Here is a 9,293-nt window from a genome sequence, read left to right as displayed (position 1 = left end):
GAGAAATAATAAATTAATAATTTAATGATGCAGCCAGGTGTGATGGTATACAACTTGAACTCCAGCACTTAGGAGGAAGAGGCAGGGAGGCAGGAAGTGAGTTGGAGTCCATCCTGGTATACAGAGTGAGGTCAAGGCTTGACATCCAGGACTCCACAGAGAAAATATGACTCAAAAAAAAAAGGCTTGGGATTAAAGGTGTGAGTCACCACCACCCAGCTGTAATTTTGTTTTTTTTTTTTCCTGACTTTCTGTCATATATATCATCATTGTGTTTGTATACTTCCTACTGCCTTCTCTAATTCCCTTCTCATCCCCATTGACCCCATTTTTATTCCCCCCTTTTTCCCCCTGAATCAGAGTCTCATTGCAGCATTGGCTGGCCTTCAACTTGCTGTTATATAACAGTATGACTTTGAACTTAGAGCGCTCTCTGCTTCTGCCTCTGTCCCACCCCTGCCCCTGCCTGCCCCTGTCCCTGTCTCTGTCTCTGCCCCTGCCTCTGCCTCTGCCTCTCAAATACTGGGAATAAAGCAACCCACTACACCCAGCCACTCCTTCTCTTTTGCTGTCTTTTTTTTTTTTTTTTTTTTTTTTTTTGTATTCAGGTCTTGAGTAGTTGAACAGCACTATGGTTCTATGGTTCATGGTTGTCACAGCCATGTCATAATCAGGAGACAGCATTTTATGACATTGTTCTTTTGGACCTTACAATCTTTGCCCCCTCCTCCCAGTGTTTCTGGGTCTTGAAGAAGATATAATAGATGTTATGTTTAGGATCCAGACTTAATGGTCAGTTATTCTAAGCACTTTGAACACTTGTGAATCTCTGTATTAAACATCGACCTCTGATAAATTTCTGTGATCTGGGCTGGACTGAGACTTGCCTGTGGGTATAAGCATAAATACTTGGAAGAGTGTTTTTTTTTCCTGACTTTCTGTCATATATATCATCATTGTGTTTGTATACTTCCTACTGCCTTCTCTAATTCCCTTCTCATCTCCATTGACCCCATTTTTATTCCCCCCTTTTTCCCCCTGAATCAGAGTCTCACTGCAGCATTGGCTGGCTAGTGACTAGTGTGTGTTTCACAAAACTGAACAATCTCAGAGTCAAACTCTATTTTTTTGAGCACAGATGTAATACAGCCATGACTAATCCATGTACTATATGACCAAAATAAAACTCCAAGCACAGTGTAGTATCCTCTATGGAACCTTAAAACCTTTAGAGAGGAAGGCACAGTGGTCTCCAGTGGAACAGTTAGAGCATTCCTTGTGGCCTTGCTTGGAGGTCAGCTTTTGTTTTTAACAGCTGTGATAAGTCTCACCACTGTCTTAAAACTTTTAACGACTTCCTCACTCCTTCAGTTTACTTTTTGATATGGTTCATCTTGGGAAAACACACAGCTTCAGAAATAGATTTTACACTTTTACATGTTAAAGTTATCTGGGAGAGAGATGTTTTCCTCTGGGTACATCTAAGTAATGTGCAGTAAACAAGTTCATTGACCCCCATGGGTGACAAGAGGGTCCAGGTCCACTGGGAGGAAGAGTCCTGTCATCCTGTCCTTGATTTAGCTGTGTCTCCTTCTAGTCAGGCTTTCTGAGACACATCCTATCAGTGGGATTCACACTGCCCTGAAGGGCTCCCAGTGCTCAGAACTCAGAGCCAGAGAAAGTTTCACACTGATTCTCTTCCCCAGTCTGTCCTGTCTTAGATTTTGGAATTTTTTCTTCAGATTACTTTTTTTCTATTTTTCTTTCTAAGTAACTAAATTGTACCTTTCTTGTGTTTCTTACAAATCCTTGTCTTTAGTTCATAATATTTTCACTGTTTTGCTACATTTATTTATTTATTTATTTATTTATTTATTTATTTATTTATATTTGCATCTGTTGAAGGCATCTCCCCATACCCTTTGTCCTTGTGTTTCCACCTAAACTACCTCCACTTTCATTAGAGTTAAATCTCATTTGGCATATTCAGTGTAGTAAAGTACATCTGTAATGTTCCTTTGAACACTGGAGCTACATGCTCATTAGTGTTTACTCTTTACCCATCAATTACCTCTGATATGTTTGTGTTTTTGTTAAATTATGGATATAGTATTAGGTAACTGAAATGCAATGTTTTGGTCATGATTTATGACATATTTGAAATAATAATAGAAAACAGTATACATTTAGTGTATTTAGTCCAATTTCGGGTTTGCTGTTGTTGTTTTTGTTGTTGTTGATTCATTGAATCTTTATGAGGTCTTATTGACAGGTACACATCCTATCTGTACATTGTATTATGAATTTGATTGCACGCACAAGCATGACTTTCATGACATTTGCCCATAATTCCCTACTGTATCACTTTACCACTTCCATTTCTCTCACATGGCTAAGTCTCCCCATTGGGTTTGTGAATTTCTCCTCCAGATTCCACATATGTGTCATGTTTATCTGTGTGAGACTGCTTTATTCCACATAACACAATGATCTGCAATTCTGTTAATTTCCCTACAAATAATAAAAGAGTGATAGAAAAAAAATTTCTCCAAGAATGTGCTCAACACTGGGCCTTTCATAGTAGCAACTTGTCTCTGTGTTCTTAATAATAGAAGCTCTACACAGGGATTGGGACCCCAGAATAACCCAAAGGTTGGACTCAGAAACAAATCTCAAGTGAAAAAATCTTTCATTGAGAATTGTTTTTAACATTGAAATATGTCTGTACAGTGTGTGCCCGTCTGGTGCCACAGAGGCAGGAGGAAGGCTCCAGATCCCCTGGAAATGTGCTCACAGTTGTTAGCTTCCACGTGAGTGCTGGACTCTGCTCTGGGTTCTCTGGAAGAGCAGCTGGTGCTCTTAACCACAGAACCATCTCTCATCCCTGTTGTGAAATAAAAAAAAAAATACCTTGGAAGTGTTTAAGAGTACGACTCTCCAAAAGTGTTCAGATATGTATGTTACTGTCTACTTGGGAAAGATAACTTTCAAATGGGACTTTAAAAATATATAGTGTGGGCTAGAGAGATGGCTCAGCAATTAAGAGCACTAGATGTTCTTTCAGAGGTCCTGAGTTCAAAACCAGCAAACACTTGGTGGCTCATGACCATCTGTAATGGGAACTGATGCCCTCTTCTGGTGTGTCTGAAGATAGCTACAGTGCACTCATATACATAAAAGACAAAAATAATTCTTTAAAAAATTATATGCTGTGACTAGTGAAAAAAAGCTCTTTATAACATGCAAGTTTGCCTTCCAGGTCATTAGCATGCTGCTTCTTAATATAATAGCACTCAGAAGATTTTTGCTTTGAGCCCACCTGCTTCAATACTTTCTATCTTTTGAGGCTCTCGAGACTCCCTGAAATGCAGTTCCCAGAAGTATAGCATCTGGACCTGAAATACTAGGGAGTTGGACATTTTTCTAAACTTCTCTCTTCCTGATGTGTCTGTTAGTATATTTTCCCACAAACCTCAGTATGTAACTAGCTTTATACATCAATCTGATTCATTATCTCTGAAGGCCTGACTGGGATGTTGTTTCCAAGCAACATCCTCTTAGGGGTTTCCTTCTTATCTGAGTTCTGTGTGGGTATCATAGGGAACTCATTGCTTTTCATGCTGTATGTGTACAAATTCTTGGTCAAAGCTTGCTTTAACAGACCCATTGATCCCATTTTCATGCACCTGATGATAGTCAATATATTGACAATCATATTCTCTATTATAACATATATCACGTCATCCTTTGGAGTGCCCAATTTTCTGGATGATGCTGGCTGTAAGGCAGTTGAGTATATCTACAGAGTCACCAGGTCTATGTCCATCTCTACCACTTTTATCCTAAGCACATTATAAGCCATGACCTTCACTCCCAGTAATTCTAAGTGGGCATGGCTTAATCCTAGACTCTGTAAGTGGACTTTTTGCTCCTTCCTGTTTTCCTGGCTTGTCAACATAGTCATATACATGCACCTCATTAAGACCATGATAGCAAAAACTAATTACACTGATATTGATTATGGTTATTCTCATGTTTACTGTATAAGTCTTCCACCCAAGTACCCAAACCCAAGATTATTCCTGAGTATTTTCATAACAAGTGACCTGCTCTTTCTGGCCATCATGGTATGGACCAACCTCTACATGGTGACCCTCCTCTACAAGTACCGCAAGAGAGCCCAGCATCTCGGCAACCCAAGCCTCTCCTCCAAGTCATCTCCTGAACGCAAAGCTCCTCACACAATCCTGTTGCTTGTAAACAGCTTTGTGTTCTTTGATTTGTTGAACAACTTTGCCACTCTTTATGATAAGTTTTATACACATGAAAGAATGCTAAGTTTGGGGGCAATGATCGCAATCGTGGCATTATTTTACCCTACACTCTGTCCATTTCTACTGATGAACACTAATAAAATTCTTTCACAGAGTATTTCTTTCCTACCAATACTGAAAATTACCTATTTTCAAAAAACAGTTGGTGCCTGATATGATGCCCAGATGTTTTTTTTTTAACAAATATATCTTTCTAGTGATTTTTGTGTTATATTGGAAGCTGTGTGGCTCTTGAGTCCTTGGTATGGTCCCAGTTATAATTGTCACAAGTTGTACATTTTCAAATTTTAGATTTTAATATTTTTATCAGTAAAAGTGCATCCACACCATTCAACAACTTTCATATTTACTGTCCATTGAAATTATAATACTTTAGAGCTTATAAAATAAAAACTCATCTTGTTAACCTCCACATAAATACCATCATAAATATACACATAAATTTTGTACACAAGAGCAGACACACAAACCTGTACACACAAAGATAAATAGATAAAAATAAATAGATAGATAGATAGATAGATAGATAGATAGATAGATAGATAGATAGATAGGTAGATAGAGGATAGATTTTTCAAAGATTTTTTTTATGTTGACACTTAGAGAAGTATTTATTTTACTTGTTGTCTTAGTCAGGGTTTCTATTCCTGTACAAACATCATGACCAAGAAGCAAGTTGGGGAGGAAAGGGTTTATTCAGCTTACACTTCCATGCTGCTCTTTATCACTAAAGCAAGTCAGGACTGAAACTCAAGCAGGTCAGGAAGCAGGAGCTGATGCAAAGGCCATGGATGGATGTTTCTTACTGGCTTGCTTCCCATGGCTTGGTCAGCCTGCTCTCTTATAGAACCCAAGAGCACCAGTCCAGAGGTGGTGCCACCCACAAGGGACCCTCCCCACTTGATCACTAATTGAGAAAATGCCCCACAGATGGATCTCATGGAGACACTTCCCCAACTAAAGCTCCATTCTCTATTATAACTCCAGCCTGTGTCAAGTTGACACATAAAACCATCCAGTACAATTGACCCCTTGTCAACTTGACACATAAACACATTACCATTAAGCCTCAACATGTACTTTCTTATTCATCCCCAATATCTAAATAACTTCAAAAGTCCCATAGTCTTTACATATTAAAAGTTCAATCCCTTAAAAATGCCCAATATCTTTTAAAATTCAAAGTCTTTTAAAAATTCAAAGTCTCTTAACTGTGGGCTCTACTAAAATACTTTCTTCCTTCAAGAGGGAATAATATCAGGGCATATCACAAAGCAAAACTCAAACTCCAGTGGTTCAATATCTGGGATCCAATTCATGATCTTCTGGGCTCCTCCAAGAGCTTGGGTCACATCTTCAGCTCTGCCCTTTGTAGCACACACCTTGTCTTCTAGGCTCCAGCTGCCTGTATTCCACTGCTGCTGCTGTTCTTGGTGGTCATCTTATGGCACTGACAACTCAAAAACGCTGCTATCTTCCTCTGTAACTAGGCTTCACTAATAGCCTCTCATAGGCTCTCTTCATGTTGACAAGCCTCAACTCCTATGCATGACCCTTCAGTCCTGGACCATCAATTGCAACTGAGGTTGCACCTTCACCAATGGCCTTCCACTACCTCACACAGTACCGAGACTCAACTGCTCTTCATGATTCCTTCATGCCTTCAAATCCAGTACCATCTGGGTGACTCTTACACAGTACTGAGTCCAGCCACAGCACAAAGTACAACCATGGCTATCTTTGGAACACAGCCTTTGTGCTCTCAGAAAACACTTCTCAGAAGATTTCACTTCAGTGATGCTGGTCTCTTCTTTTTTTTATTTTTTTATTGAATTTATTCTTTATTTGCATTTTAAAGGTTATATCCCTTCTCATTTCCCCCCTCCCTGAAAACTCCCAATCCATCATCCCACACCCTGCCTCTAAGAATATGCTCCTCCACCCAACCCACTCAGGGGCCTCTATTGAGCCTTCACAGGACCAAGGACCTCTCCTCCCACTGATGCCTGACAAAGCATTCCTCTGGCACTCTTTTGGCTGGAACCATGTCTACCCCTTGGTTGATGGCTTAGTCCCTGGGGGACATGGTGCATCTGGTTGGCAGACGTCGTAGTTCTTCCAACGGGGGTGCAACCCCCCCCCAAATCTTCCAGTCTGCCCTCCAACTCTTCCATTGTGTGTTCAATGGTTGGTTGCTAGTATCCGCCTCTATATCTGTAAGGCTCTGGCAGGGCCTCCAAAAGACAACCATAACAGGTTCCTTTCGATACTCACTTCTTGTAATCTATAGTAGCTTTCTGGTTTGGTGACTTTATAGGATGAATCCATAGGTAGGTCAGTCTCTGGGTGGCCTTTCCTTCACTTTCTGCTCCACACTTTTTCTTCATAGTTGTTCCAGTGAATATTTTGCTCCTTTACTCTGAGGAACCAAAGCACCCCCACTTTGATCTTCCTTCTTCTTGAGCTTCCTGTGGTCTGTGAATTGTAACTTGTTTATTTGAAGCTTTTGGGCTAATATCCACTTACCAGTGAGTGCATATCATATGTATTCTTTTGTGATTGGGTTACTCACTTAGGATGACACTTTCTAGTTCCATCCATTTGCCTAAGAATTTCATGAATTCATTTTTAAATAGCTAAATAGTACTCCATTGTGTATATATACCACAATTTCTGTATGCATTATTCTGTTGAGGCACATCTGGGTTCTTTCCAGCTTCTGGCTATTATAAATAGGGCTGCTATGAACATAGTGGAGCATGTGTCCTTATTACATGTTGGAGCATCTTCTGGGTATAAGCCCAGGAGTGGTATAGCTGGGTCCTCAGGTAGTACTATGTCCAATTTTCTGAGGAAATGCCAAACTGATTTCCAAATCGGTTTCACCAGCTTGCAAGCTCACCAGCAATGAAGAACTGTTTCTCTTTCACCACATCCTCTTCAGCATCTGCTGTTTCCTGGGTTTTTCATCTTAACCATTCTGACTGGTGTCAGGTGGAATCTCAGGATTGTATTGATTTGCATTTCCCTGATAACCAAGTATGCTGAAAATTTCTTTAGGTGCTTCAGAGCCATTCGAGTTTCCTCAGTTGAAAATTCCCTGTTTAGCTCTGTACTCCACTTTTTAACAGGGTTATTTGACCCTCTGGAGTCTAACTTCTTGAGTTTTTTGTATATATTGTATATTAGTCCTCTATCAGATGTAGAATTGGTAAAGATCTTTTCCCAATCAATTCCTTGCTATTTTGTCCTACTGACCTTTGCCTTATAGAAGCTTTTCAGTTTTATGAGGTTCCACTTGTTGATTCATATTCTTAGAGCATAAGCCATTGGTGTTTTATTTTGGAAAATTTCCCCTGTGCCTATGTGTTCAAGGTTCTTCCCCACTTTCTCCTCTATAAGCTTTAGTGTATCTGGTTTTATGTGGAGGTCCTTGATCTACTTGGACTTGAGCTTTGTACAAAGGGATAAGGATGGGTCGATTTGCATTTTTCTTTTTTTTATTGAAAAGGGAAGTAAAAACACTTTGTGATAAAATTAAAGACTTACATGGAAAATATTTCAGATAAACACATTAAAATTGACAATTTTCATGGAAAATGAAAGAGTAAAGTGTTAGACATGTAAAACATTTTTAATTAATTGATGGAATAGAAACATTTTATGATAGAATTGAAAATTTGCATGGAAAATATTTCTGATGAAATTGTAGAAAAATGTAGAAAAGCATGTTAGAATTGAAGATTATCATGGAAAACTTTATATAGATATAATAATGGTAGGTATAAAAGTATTCCTAAGTTGATTGAAAGTGGAATTATAAGTATTTTCTGATAAACTTGGAGATTTACATGGAAAATATTTCTGATAAAATTGAAGAAATAAATGGAAAAACATGTTAAAATTAAAGATTTTCATAGAAATTATACAGATAAAATGATAGGCATAAAGATAATTCTAAGTTGATTGAAGGTGGAATTATAAACATTTTCAAATAAAATTGAAGATTTAGAAGGAAAATATTTCTCACAAAATTCAAGAAATATATAGACAAAGATGTTAAAATTGACTATTTCATGGAAAATTTTACATATAAAATGGTAGATATAAAAACTTTCTAAATTAATTGAAGGTGGAATTAGAAACATTTGTGATAAAATCAAAGATTCTCATCGAAATATTTCTGATAAAATAGAGGAAATATATAGAAAGACATTAAAATTGAAGATTATCATGAAAAATAATGCAGACAAAATGGTAGACATAAAGGAAGCATAACTAAATTAATTAAAAGGGGAATTACAAACATTTTCTGATAAAATTGAAGATTTACATGAGAAATATTTCATTAGTCTATGTCTTTTTATTAGGGAGTTGAGTCCATTGTTATTAATAGATATTAGGGAATAATGATTGTTGCTTCCTGTTATTTTTTATGCTATTTTTATGTTTGTGTGGGTATCTTCTTTTGGGTTTGTTGGAAGATTACTTTCTTGCTTTTTCTAGGGTATAGTTTCCCTCCTTGTGTTGGAATTTTCCATCAATTATCCTTTGTAGGGCTGGATTTGTGGACAGATAATGTGTAAATTTTGTTTTATCATGGAATATTTTGGTTTCTCCATCTATGATGATTGAGAGTTTTTCTGGGTTTGGTAGCCTGGGCTGGCATTTGTGTTATCTTAGGATCTGTATGAGGTCTGCCTAGGATCTTCTAGCTTTCATCATCTCATAGGTCTGCCTTTATAAGTTACTTGCCCTTTTTCCCCTTACTGCTTTTAATATTCTTTCTTTGTTTAGTGAACTTGGTGTTTTGCTTATTATGTGACAGGAGGACTTTCTGTTCTGGCCCAGTCTGTTTGGATTTCTGAAGGCTTCTTGTATGTTCATGGACATCTCTTTCTCTTATTTCCAAGGTTTTCTATCTGTAGAGATGTCTCACTTTGTGATTTCTTTATTGTT

At 37.9% G+C, this 9,293-nt stretch overlaps 1 pseudogene; it reads left to right on the top strand.

Annotated features, from left to right (window-relative positions):
• Positions 1-3,533: 3,533 nt before the first annotated feature.
• Positions 3,534-4,487, top strand: LOC127669230 (vomeronasal type-1 receptor 4-like; annotated as a pseudogene).
• Positions 4,488-9,293: the final 4,806 nt, after the last annotated feature.

The sequence above is a fragment of the Apodemus sylvaticus genome, chromosome 19, assembly GCF_947179515.1.
Source record: "Apodemus sylvaticus chromosome 19, mApoSyl1.1, whole genome shotgun sequence".
Classification (NCBI taxonomy): domain Eukaryota; kingdom Metazoa; phylum Chordata; class Mammalia; order Rodentia; family Muridae; genus Apodemus; species Apodemus sylvaticus.
Note: the sequence above shows the minus strand (reverse complement) of the source record. Positions and strands in the feature narration are given on the sequence as shown.